The sequence below is a fragment of the Pogonomyrmex barbatus genome, unplaced genomic scaffold, assembly GCF_055798465.1.
Source record: "Pogonomyrmex barbatus isolate J1 unplaced genomic scaffold, ASM5579846v1 scaffold6, whole genome shotgun sequence".
NCBI lineage: Eukaryota > Metazoa > Arthropoda > Insecta > Hymenoptera > Formicidae > Pogonomyrmex > Pogonomyrmex barbatus.
The window spans coordinates 10,759,052-10,772,537 of NW_028297160.1; the positions used below are offsets into that span (position 1 = coordinate 10,759,052).

The following is a 13,486-nucleotide window of genomic DNA, read 5'->3' on the forward strand; positions in this document are numbered from 1 at the left end:
ATCGAAGAAACTTTTTTTATCAAAAGTTTTTATAACATATTAGAATAAGTTTCTCATTCTCGAACGATCGAAAAAGAAAGAGGGCGGAAAAAGAATATCGCATTTAGAAATGACTCAATTGTAGAAAGTCGAGAAGTCGTTCACGGACGGCGAAATATTTCTATTGCATTATCCTTGAAGGCCGACACAAAGGAAGCGGTGAAGGAGGTGACAGAACAAAAAGGATTATCGCCAACGCTAGACAGCTCATTTCATATTCTTTATTTTTCTCGCACTTATCATTCTTGTTGTACAAAGAAAAAAAGAAAAAAAAACAAACAGCTACGATCTACCTACGATTCGCACGGGAGCGGAAGGAAAAATTAATTTAAGAGACAGTTTTCGGAATTAGAAACTCGTTACCAACGCCGTGGATCTTAGTCGGGGTAACGTTCAGACGTACAAGCGACAATTGCGACGATTTACGGTTAATAATAGAAACTATTGACGCACTCTTCCGAACGTAACCTCAAGTAACGAACTCTTATCGGCCTTATGGATCGTTGCGTTCCAATAGGAAAAGGTCACGGGGATCATGATGACGAGAAGAGAGAGAGAGAGAGAGAGATATGATATGATGAGCCCGCCGTTGGACGCGCGATGTCGATTGCAGTCGATCGCAAGCGTCTCGATTATCGAGGTGTCGATTTTTTACGAGATAAAAAGTACAAAAATATATATTTATTTCTATTGTGTGTGTGTGTGTGTGTGTGTGTGTGTGTGTGTGTGTGTGTGTGTGTGTATCTATATGTATATATATTATCTTATCTCTTTCTTCGCTTCTCCTTTAGTCCCGCTTGTCTCTCGCACACGCATTTGTACTAAAAAAAAGAAAAAAAAAAAGAAGAAAAAAAACCACTCACATCCTTCTCCGTGCACGCACGCGTTCGTCCCTTTAATCTCTGAAAAAAGATTCATCTTCGAATATCTCATCTCGTTCGTCGTTCTCACTTTCATACTCGCCATCCTCATAACGAAACTCGGCGTTTTTAACGAAAAAGAGCCGCGAGAGAAAGAGTCTCGAAACACTTAACGAGTAACAATAAAAAACAAAAATAATATTAATAATAATTGAATAAAGATGATAATAATAATAATAATAATAATAATAATAATAATAATATAAAGGAGTAATGATAAAAATAATAATGGTAAAAAAAATGATAATAAAAATTAGATAATAATAATTAAAGAATAAGGAATAAAGACAGAACGCGAACGTTTACCTATTCGTGCTATTCGAGCGTTATGGTAATTAAGAGAAATACGGTAACTCGTACACATATACGTAAGTGAAGAACGCGCGCTTCAACTCGAAGCTAAGAAGCGCGGCCAAACGTCCCGGTCCGTGTTTATGCGTGTCTGCGCGCTCGTACGTGCCCGTGTGCAAGAGCAAGTCGCAAGTGAGCCTCGCGCACCGAGCGAGTCGATGTATGCGAGGAATGCAAAGTACGTGGTCGTCGTGGTTCGAAACGGGCGAATCGCGCATTACGACACAGTCGGGCGGAAAGAAGTTTTGTGTAACAATGCGCGACCGACGTGTATGCATCGCGACCGCTTCCTGATAATCGAAGGTGCCCCCGATCGATTTTGCACACAGAGATGTCGGAATCCCGAGGGATTCCGCCATACGTCGCACGAGCGCGTGTCAGATTATTGAACATTGGTGTAATCCTTTATTTCTTTTTTTTTTTTTTTTTTTTTTTTTTTTTTTTTTTTTTTTTTCATATAAACGTATAATTTTCACGAACGAAAGTTGATTTTGAAATTCTTATCTCGGAAAACAATCGCTGTTTTTAAATTTAGTTTGAGTCACAAATTTTCACATTAGTTTATTCTTTTAAAATTTATTAAAAAATTATTTTATATCGTTAAAAACGACATTGAACGATTGAAACTCTGTATAAAGAATCAAGATTGATCTTATTTATAGTAGCAGTGATTTAATGCCTCGTCTAAATTTATCTGCATTGACTGCATAATTCTTGATAGTTTATATAACATATGAATATTAAAAAGCTACATCAACAGAAGAAACAGGATTTTCCTAAATAATTAACTCTGTTTACTGTTTTTTCTAATCCATATGTAACACTCAAAATATCATCGACATTCGAAGCAAGAAAAAGATGTAATAACGATGATCATATTACTCATGATAGTGTTGATAATATAATGATAACGGTAACAGCGCAATATTATTGCGCACGCAATAATGTCTCAATCGGTGGCGGACAAGTAGCGACTAATAATAGCAATGATAATGAGAATAAAGTATCGGATAATAGCGAAAGGAATTCTTTTGGCGAAAATCGAGGCCGAAGCGTCGGTATCCTCGTGACGGTCATATCTATCGCGTTTCTTCGTGTCCACCGTGTCTTAAAAGGTGATATAAATAAAAAAAAATAGCGTCTTGTCGTGGTTATTACATCGGCAGTATTCGTAATGTCGCAGGCGTCAAAAGAAACGCGTGCGATCTTTCCTGGGTGTCCATATTTTTGCTCTCGAGTCGCACGTGTCTCCGCGAGAGACCGAGATGAAGAAAGAAATGGAACGACTAGGCGGCGAATTTCCATGGCAGTGTAAAGTTCCTTCCATTCTCGAGCAGACTCCATCGTCCTTACGTTTGTCAGTTCCAAGAGGAGATGTAGCTACTCGACGGCAGTGATGTCGTTGCTGGTCGATTCCTGAAACAGAGCCAATAAAAAAATGGATGTATTAATTCAAGGTTCATTAATAATGCAGGATTAGACTGTAAGACGTAATACGAGATACGCATATCATAAATAGAATGATATTAACATAATCGATATTAACGATATTAGCGTCTGTACGGGATTATGTCTGCTTATCATCTTTTATCTATTTAAATATATAAATAGGTCATAATAATAGTATATGCCGAAGCGATGAAGTTTAATTCTAATTTTTAACTTCCAATGTAAATGTAGGAAGGTAAATGTAATGCGGGACACCGGTTATTCATGCAATGAATTACGATATATTAATATCCTGTTTCATATATACGTCATGCGCGCAAAAAAAAGATTCGAAATGTAACTGGTGCGTTCATGAAGGGTGCAGCGTAATGCAGAAGGTGGAGTGGTGGGTGTACAACGGAATGGCAGGGGGAGAAACGAGCGGCGGGATATCCTGATCTCAGCGAAGGTCGCCTAGGTGCATTCTAGGCGGGCAAAAACTACGGCATAGGAAACCACGCCCTGGCAAACCGATCGCGTATCCTCAGGGACAATTTGCCGGTAACGTGAGAGCGCGACACACACACACACACACACACACACACACACACACACACACACACACACACAGTATCGATCGCGCGAGATGCGTGTCTAACAACGCGAGAATCACTCGCGTTTCCATTCATTCGCGCCTGTCCGCGCGCTTCCTCCCGCGTTCGAGAGCACGCGCTCGAAACGGAGATAACACCATGAAGTGTGTGTAACAGCACGCGATTTAGTTGGCGCGCGCGCGCGCGCGCGCGCGGCGCGATAAGTGGATTGAAATGCGCGGATGCGCCGCTGTATGCACATGTGCATGTAAAACAGACATGTGTACGAAGACGTAAAACAGAAACGGCCCGAGTGACCCGTTGGCTACCTATATCCTGCCTACTTGAGGCCGACTACCTTCCCACCATCAGCCTACCTGTATGCGCCTGTATGCGCCTGTATCCGCCTGTATCCGCACTCGCTAGGTGGATAAGCGCGCTCTTTATCGCTAATCGATATAATATATCTTCCGGTTGGTAGAGTACAGCAGCCAGCATAATACGTGCGCTCGCGCGTGCCGAACGGCCTTCGTGACGACGATTTTGTCGAGGTCACTTTACTCGCTCGATCCTTTTTTTCTTTTTCCGCGCGTTGTTACGGAGGAGTGAAAGAGAATTCGAACAACGGAAAGGCAGAGTCGTAAGAGACTTATCATGAGTAATGCAAACGTGTTACGATCGACAAATTCAGGAAAGGGAATCGCGCGGCTGCGACAACGGCCACGGTCACGGCGGTATTAGCACAAGGCGAATTAGACGAGAAAGACAATTACTACGAACTAGTAATAATTCGTATATTCGTACAATTAATTAATTAATTCGAACAAATTCACGTGATTCGCGAAGGTATCCACGAAAGATCAGCTTTACTTGGAGAATGTATTAAGAGTGACTGCATCAAGATGGAAATGAAACTAACAAAATTTCAAGTCTCATCTCTCGAAGAAGAGCCCTATTAATCGATTTTATTCAGATTATTATTTTTCCTCAAGTATTATACGATAAAATGAGAGGGAACGCGTTTCCCTTAACATCTCGCTTGGTCTTTTGCTAGAGTAAGAGCTTTTGAAACTCCGACCGAGTCATCGTCCGTTTCTAACTCGAAGACATTAGTCGTCTAAAGCAGACGCGTTGAACCATCGTCGTGGCTAGAAACGGTTATTCGAGAGCGAAGGGTTTTCACTTACACTTTCCAACTCGGTTATTTCTGGGCCAAGTTCGACCGAAAAATGTGTCATGAAATGCCAGTTTGCTCGGGAGAAAGCACTCTTGAAGCGGCGGCGGCGACGGCACCGATGGGACCTAGGCCAAGATCAGCTAACGCGGAGAAAGAGAAAATAAGGGGAAGCGCAGGTACGATCACTCCCTCTTCCCTGTGCTCACACGCGCGTGCACGCACGCGTGCGAGGGAGGGTCCAAGGCGGTCAAGAGAGGGACGGAACGAATGGCCAGGCTTGGGTCCGTCGGAAAAATAAAACTAGGCAGACCAGAGCGGAGTCCGTTAGACCGCCTCCTGCACTCTTTCTCTCTTCCTCTCTCTTTCTCTCTTTTACCTTCTTTTTCCCCTGGGAGAGAGAGAGAGAGAGCGAGAGATAGACCGCGGTCTGTGCACGCGTATACGCGCGCGTGTATGCGTATATGCGTGTACACGTCGACGAGGGAAAGAAAGAGAGAAAGAACTTAACCTAAGGCACGAGAGGAGTCCGTGGCTCCGGGCATGGCGCTGCAGTTTGCCCCTGAACTTGGTTCTCGGACTCGCGCCCGACTCGACGTTGACCCACTTTCTTGACTTTACTTCTATCCGTCGTGCACCCGCCGGCATCGCGAGTGCTCCGCATTGATTTTCTCGCATCGCGGCCTAGACTCTCCGATTGTATTTCGCTGCCCTAGATACGCGATGCACCTAGATCGGAACACCGCGATCGGGTAACCCCTCCGGGTAACTGCCTCGAGCTGGCTCTACGCGCCTCCACGTATTCCTTAGAGAGTACCGAGTACTTTGCGAGCGATGAATCTCTTAGGATGTCCCGCAGAATTTCCCGATTAAGTAAAATCGAGTCAAGCGATCGTGCGTGCGATTGGCGCATGTCGGTTCACGGGGGAGAGGGGGGGAGGGGGGGGGGGCGTTATCCGTTACGTCGCCTCGCTATTTCTTCCACGGTCGTAACAAATGCTACACGAACATGTCGCAGGAGGGGGGGGGGGAAGGGTCTCGCCGAGACGATCGTGTCATACTCGTCGGATTAGATGTGGCAATGTACAAGTATCGAGATAATCGTTAGTTTATATAACAAGTCATTTCCCGCGGCCACGTGATTTTCTCGTCAAGGCGATCCGCTCACCATCACCAACGCTACGGCACTTCTACCACCATAGATCGCCGTGCGTTACCGCACGCGAGTACTATTGCTTGGAGGATCTGTACAATCCGTCTCGGTTGGAATGCCCACATGGGGATATCATCGTGATTGGCCCATTTTCATCCGCAGGCACGTAGTTGTTGACTATAAATATGTATCAATTATCGCCTCAAGGATTACTGTAATCATTGAGGAAGTAATGCCGATTGCTCATTTTCGCAGCATTTGCGCTCTTGGCCATTTGCAATAAGATGTCACCGGTAATTGTAAAGATATTAGTCGTTAAAGTATCTTCTTAGTAACATGGCGCGAACATACTGGAGCACATTTTAATTAAATTTACGTGTATAAAAAACAACAATAAAACCAAGGCACCACTTCAATTTCGAATTGCATGACGTGATATTAGTTGCAGGATTTAAGACTTTAGAAATGAAATTGGCGGATTAACAAATGTCCATCGGGTATCGAAATGGCGATGAATGTTGAACATTATGAAAATTCAAATTGCTAAAAAGAAATACACTTTATGTATTACTCGTTCAAATTTTACGATTGTATTAATTAAAATGTAATGTTTAAATAAACTTTTATCACAGTGGAAAAAAAAGAAATCTCACAGAGCGATAATATTTAACTTTACATTTTATGTAAAGTTAAAAGACTGAAATTTATCATACTCGATCAAACATGAAATATAAAGTAATGAAATACTAACATAAATACTAATTATGTTAAACGAATTTTTAGATAAAACAATCTAATTAAATATATGTATAGCTTTTAGTGCCTCCGTGAAATCTTAATTCGTTGACTTCCAAAATGTTTTCGTAGCCTAACATATAGTTACGATTGAAGCATTAACGATCGATGCTCGTGCATCAGCCAAAGAGGTGAGAAGTTCAGCGGTGCTCCGTCGTTTATCTCGGCAGAAGGTTTAAGGCCGATTCCGCGGACTTCGTCTTCGTAGGTGTTGCGAGAGACCGATGCATTCCATAGAACGCCGGTAATGGAACGTTAAAGAAGCTGCTGCTCGAGACCCGTGCGCCGCGAGAACGAGCTGAAGAGAGAGAAAAAGAGAGATGGAGAAAGAGACAGGAGCAAAGAGAGCGAGAGAGGGAGAGAAGAAGATAAAGACGGTGCGCGAGTACGTGAGGGAAAGAGCGGGATGAAAAAGAGAAAGAGAGAGAGAGAGAGAGAGAGAGAGAGAGAGAGAGAGAGAGAGACAGGGAGAAAAGGAGTCGAGGCAAAGGTGGTCTTACCGCCGTAAATGCCACTGGTTGGCATTATGCCGCTTGCTTGGCCAGACCTTCGATGCATCGAACACATCCTAAGATGCCGCCTGATGATGAGTGCCTGTGGTATAATCGTGATATCGTTCTTTCATAGAACAACTATCGGGTGCTTCGAGGGGAATTTCGTGTTGCACGAGCCACGGCGACGGCCCTGGCCCATTTACCCTTAGGCTAAGCTGGGGTCGCCACACGATATGCGGACGATATTGGCCTTTCGAAAAACTTTTTTACGCCCGCTCACTCGCGGATGGTTAAGTGCGACGCGCGAGTATATTCGCGTGCTCGCTCGAGAAAGGTCGGCGGTTATCGAACGGGGAGATTCCTTTGTCGCGTGAATAGCACATTTTCGAGCCGAACATGGATGGCTGATGGCTCGTTGTCGTGAATATATACCGAGATCGACGATGTAAAACTGGTGAATGCAACAGGATCGAGCGAAGATAAATCCGACATTCGTCGTGTCGCACTGGCAACATCATTTTCTTCTCGATCTCTGTCACGGATCGTCGATCTTTGCCAGATGGAGAACGGCTTGTAATCGGCTCAATGGCGTGTACGATAGCGCAAGGTTGAACATTACGCGCGAGACCGAGCAAGGCTGACTGTCCCGAGGCAAAAGGGAAACACCGGGGGATTTTCGAAAGTCGATCAGACGCGGCGAACTGCGAAGAAAATTCGGGAGAATCCGAAGAATGTCGAATTAACCTCCGATCCTGTTCAGCGTGGCTCATCGAGCGTGATCTTGGATAGGACAGCCAGATCGCGTGTTATTCCAATCAACTATATGACTATAAACGGACACGCGGCAGTACCCCCGACTCCCATAGGAATAGACAAGTCCAAGCAGTAGATACCTCGTAAGGTGAACGAACCTCCGAATCTCCTGGACACGAGAAAAAAAGAAGGAGAACCGCCGAAAAAAGAGGCGACCACAGCGGGAGAGGATGGAGTAGGTAACGAGGAGGAAAGAGGCCGAGATGGCGGAGGTGGAGCAAGAGGAAGAGAGGAGAAGGAGGAGAAGAAGGAGAAGGAAGAGGAGGATGAGGAGGAGAAGAAGGTGTTGGAGGAGAAGGATGATCGTGGATGTTCGTTATAGAAAGAGATAGGTTGGAAGGGGACGACGAGAGCAGCCGGCGTCTACGATCGTAATGCCGCGCGATCTCCTCTCGCGCATCATAGAAACGCATCTTTATGTATTATCCGTGTTGTAGACCCGAGATGTTCCGCTAAACCGATAATATTGCACACTCGTTTGGCGCGTCGAACGAGAATATCGTGACTTAACGCGCCCACCTCGACGTTAATTGCAACCGAGTCGATTTATCCTATTATCGCGGCAGTTTATGCCACAATGTCGGCCGTCGAATGCCGACCGTCCAGTATAAAACGACGTTTTTCATACGTGATAATGTTGCCGGGCAAGTCGACCACGTGTCAGACACGTGCGACGATGCTTATCGGATTATTCCAAGGAAACATCATCTCCGAAACGTTCTGGAGAGAACTACCAGGTGATCCGCCCATCGGACGGATAATGTTCGAAGAAACAAGAATCGTCGTACCAGAATTTAGAAGAATTTATAAGAATATGTAATATATTTAATAATAATTTTTTAAGATTTTATCGCGTGCGTTTATGCTTTATTTTGTATTTTGTTATACGAGGTAAACGTATATCACATTGAGTTATAAGGTTTGATTGTGAGTTTCTCAGACATATACATAATTTCGGCAAAGAATGAATTGCTCTTCAAAGAGAAACAAACGGAAGATATTGAAAAAGTGTAGAAATTCGGAGGATTGACATACACGTACACACGATCGTCTATTAAATAAAATTCATTTCAATTTTTTCTCTCTGCGCATCGAGGAAGTCTGTGCGCACGTGAGTCGAGGCCTGCCATCTTCGCGCGCATCCGACCACGTTCACCAAATTTAAATACTAGTGTCATTGTTATTCATGATGCGTTGTCCGGGCAAAAGTCTGCCTGCCAAAATGCCGCGAGCCCGTCTGCCTGGGTTCGATAGCATCGCGGCGCCTCGTTCTAAAACCACGACCGATGCGTCACGATCGCGGAACGAGGAGGTACGATTCGGTACGCCTATTACTGCGGGGGGGGGGGGGGGGAGCGGCGTAAGAGGGAGGAAGAAAGACGGCGATGCGACACGGGAAGAGAAACCGCGCGTTCGAGTAAGAGAGAAATGAAAGAATGTACGTGTACGTGCGAGAGTAAGAGAGAGACGATTGGCATGCAGGTCGCGCGGTATGTTGTCCTAGGTCACGCGTGATCTCTCTCCTTCTTCCACCTCTCCCCCTCTCCCCTGTCATTCTATCCCCATTCTTCCTCTTTTGCTCTCTCGTCTCGGTATTTCTGTGCAGCAGCAGCAGCAGCAGCAGCAACAGCAGCAGCACCAGCAGCAGGAGCAAGAGCAGCAACGGCAGCGTTTGTACATTCTATCTCCGCAGCTTCTATTTGTCTATTATTCTGGTAATAAGATCGTACGGCGAAGCAAACATTATGACAGCGGATAAACGGAAGCGGTTCGAAATTACAACCGGCGACGGCGCCTCCAGTGCACGGCGCATTAAGTAGAGGAATGGTATTCTCTCTCTCTCTCTCTCTCCCTCTCTCTCTCTCTCTCTCTCTCTCTCTCTCTCTCTCTCTCTCTCTCTCTCTTAGCAATTGCACGCGCTATTGTATCCAAGTTTTATGCGAGTAATGCCGATTACATTAAATTTGTGTGCGCGTTCAAGTATTCGTACCGATACCCGAACCAGTAGACAGTACGAGAGCCATTTCGTTAACGTAATGAATATATGCGTCACGTGCACGCCGATTAATTCTTGATCAATATACGGCTAGTAATTAGAAGCGTTTTTTAATCCCTGATCAGAAGAAAATGCATAAAATATTGTTCGTTCCTATATCAAATAATTTCGGAAATATATCAGCAGCGAGTTTCCATTTCTTAATGCGCGCAAATATTCGTCGAGTAATCACGGCAAATTGCCGCACTGCTCTTGCACACACCTCGCGCGAGAGCTAACGAACGGTTTGGGACGCACCCGGAAGAGGTTCACGTATGCGGGCCGCGCAACCGCGCAGAAGAAAACTCTGAAGAATCTGCCCACGTCCGCTCCCGATTGAGCCGAGAGTTCATCGACGAGACTCAGTTCTTATTTCCTCGCGAAAATTAACACGATCTCTCCGGAAATCGCGGCAGAGGCCGCGTTCGCAAACTGTTCGCAAACTCGCGAGAAAAAAAAATGATGGATCTCGGCGGCGTATCGCGGCTCCGCGTTTCCGCGAAATCTAGGGGATCCCTCGAAACGGTCACCGAGGAGGAAGAGGCACGGTGGCTGACCGAGCGGACTTGACTTGAGCGAACGGACGAGCGAAGGAACGATCGCTTATTCCTGACGAGGAAGGCACGATCGACGGTGTACACGCGCGAGCGGGACGGTGAATGCCCAAAACTCAGGTGGTGTCAATGAACTCGGCCATGTGAGGAGTTGGCCGAGGCCTCCTCCTCGGCTATACCCACTATATCGGGGTCTTGTCTTTCCCATGGGACCGAGACTAATTTCGTGACTTTGCGAAAGCGACGCGGCGCGCGTGTACACCCGCGAGTCGATAACGCCAAGTGTGACGGATTTCTAGAACGACTTTTCCAGGATTTTTCTATCTTACGGTACAGTTATATTGGACGACGAGAGACGCGTCACCGCGCGCACGTGATTGCGTCGCATGCCAATATGCCGGATTGTCCACTTGCGCTATATTAATACGAGACTGTATTGCTAATGGAAATGATATTATGGAAACTTACCGCGTAGCAAAAACACGTCTTTTCGTCTTTCGCAAATTTATTGAAAATTTCAGTTGATGGAAAAGATTATCTTGTTATATATCAAACGAATAGAGAAAAAGATTCTAGATTCTGAATTTCTCTTATTAGCACAGAAATCGCGAGAAATATATAATATGCTTACTGAAAAATCTTTTATCAAATCTAGCATGAATAATAAAGACATTCGATCGTGGATTAGGCGATCGCAATTAATTATGCGTGATGCTATAACACGTCTAATTGCATGCCGGAACATATTTGGGACTACGTGCCGCAGGTAATGACGAGGTGAACGGTCTAGACTGACTCCCCGAGGGGCACTTGCTTGTAACCGCGACAAGAAAACCGGGTAGAGAGGATAAAACACGTATCTACACGAGATCGCCGTCTCGTACTCTAACATCAAATCTCACGTCTATCAAAATTAGACAACTGGTAATAGCCACAGGATTCTATCGCGAAGGTCTCCTACCTCGTCATGCATTTCGATCGAATTGCGCTAACCAATAGATCGTAAGCATAGTATTAGATATCGACAGAGTGACGTAACGTAACGTTAAGGAATCAAACGGTCCCACCTCATGTGAGAGACTCCTCCCGCCTGACTCCCTCCCGACGCTCCTTTTAACCGTCTCCCTTCTCCTTTTGGATCGTCAGTCATGCCGCGGGTTAGCGAATCTTTGAAGAGGTCTTCCTCCCTTCTTTTGCAACTTCGGCGCGCGGTTACGTCGACGACGTGGAGAGGAGAAGGTGAATCGGAGTGAGGAACTCGCGGATGAAGTGGGAGAGGGTTGACCGCCGAAAGAGGAGCTCGCGAGTAGTCGCGATTCGATCACGAGTCCGAGCGTATCACTGCCATAGATTACATAACTATGACGAACACGTGCGAGAATAAACAAGCATAATCGTGTAATCGAGGCAATAATCGATTCGATAATATTAGTACAACTAAAGCAGATCGATCGAAATCGCGATGATCGCGATTGACACTAACGTTACGCGACGATCTATCTTTGCGATCAACATTCCATGTTGACATTAAATCAAAGACGAGAAATACTCACCCTGTACGTAGGCAGATTCGGCATCTTCATTGGCGTTCCACGAGGAATATTCGATGTCGTCCCTTACGAATATGGATGCTCCATCTCAGTCTCCTCAAGTTGGAAGATGAGACTTCCTCTCTTCCTCTCACTTCTTTCATTATCGCGATATTATCGCTTTACGATGATGTTTCCTTCTAGCTTCGGAGGTTTTGATATTTTAGTATTGTCCAGTCGGATCGAGACCCCCGGTAGCGGCCATCTCGTGACCTTGAGGTATCTCTCGGATCTCTTTTTTTTCTGCTTCTTCGTTTCTTCCGGACCTTCCTTCACCTTCTCAATACTGACCGGTCGGATCGAGTCCAGCCATGTTGCACAATTTTAATTGAAAGTCAATCGAAACTCGCCTTCGGGGAGGGGGGGGGGGGAATACGGATATATGAGCGGTCTCGAGAAACGCAGTTATATTCGACGGCACTTTAGTACAGACCGGTGGGGTCCAATCCTCCTGCTGCCATGTCGACGATAATGATCTTCAACAACAACACTGAAAGCGGAAGTATGTAGTTGCTCGATCGCAGAGAGAAAAACGTCTTCAGTAGAGACCGGTGGGGTCCAACTGCCGAGCCATATCTTCTTACTCGGCTCCCTTGGAAAGCTAACAGAGCGTTGCAGGCACTTCTGACACTTCGAGTATCCCGCAATCGTGCAATCTCGTGCGAACGGCGGCTCCTCCAATTATCGGAAACGTCCTGAATTATCGGAAATCCTCGAGACAGTCCTGTCGAGTGAAGTGGCGACACAAGAACGCAATTGTCGCTGCTACGATCCACGGTCTCAAATCCTAGCAGATCGATCGGGAAACTCGACCGACGGTGGACTCGCGCGAGGAATGTCGCGCAATCCGGCGATGACAGTCGACGAAGGTGGACGCTACCGGAAAAACTGAAGGGACCGGCTGCTGCGTGCGTAACCGTGCCCCACAGAGCTCTGACAGCTCCACGGCGAGTGGCCTCGCTTAAGTCTCGGCTGGCCCCCCACTTGTTCGACCAGGGGCAACGCCGATTGGTCGTCGCTGCCGGCTACAGCGGCAATTGGCATTCTGATCGAGCTTTCGGAAAATTTCCCCCGATATCTCGTTCGGTTCACAAGCCCAACCCTTCCGTGTTCGTACAGGGCCTTACGTGGGGAGAAAAGTGGGAACTGTCGGACCAAAGGAAGGGAGGGCCTGTCGAAATAGAGGATACATTGCGAATAGATCCAGAGGAATTTTTCGTGTCAGAAGTCGCGATGACAACGATAAATGAGGATCGCTAATTAGATACAGAATTATTAGAGAACATTTGAGAATCTGATACATGAGATTAATGATACATGAGAAGAAACTGTTTTTTTTTTAGGCTCCAAATAAATGAAATATACAGATCGCGATCAGTCTAAATATGTAAAATAGATTCAAGGCTTCCTAAAGGAACGCATAATTTTATAGACAAAATTAGACTGATGTTTATTCATTTTTAATTAATTGTATCATTAAACACTTAACTGCCCTCAATTTGTTATTCATATAGATATCATTTTGTTGTAATATCGTATAAAAATACT

The 13,486-nt window shown here is 45.5% G+C and overlaps 1 long non-coding RNA gene across 1 annotated transcript; it reads right to left on the reverse strand.

The window, feature by feature from the left end:
• Nucleotides 1-246: 246 nt before the first annotated feature.
• Nucleotides 247-11,881, reverse strand: LOC105432813 (uncharacterized). The gene is made up of 3 exons (XR_016140604.1): nt 6,954-11,881; nt 6,542-6,751; nt 247-2,726 (listed from the first exon to the last, which is right to left on the reverse strand). It is a non-coding gene; the product is annotated as an uncharacterized LOC105432813 (long non-coding RNA).
• Nucleotides 11,882-13,486: the final 1,605 nt, after the last annotated feature.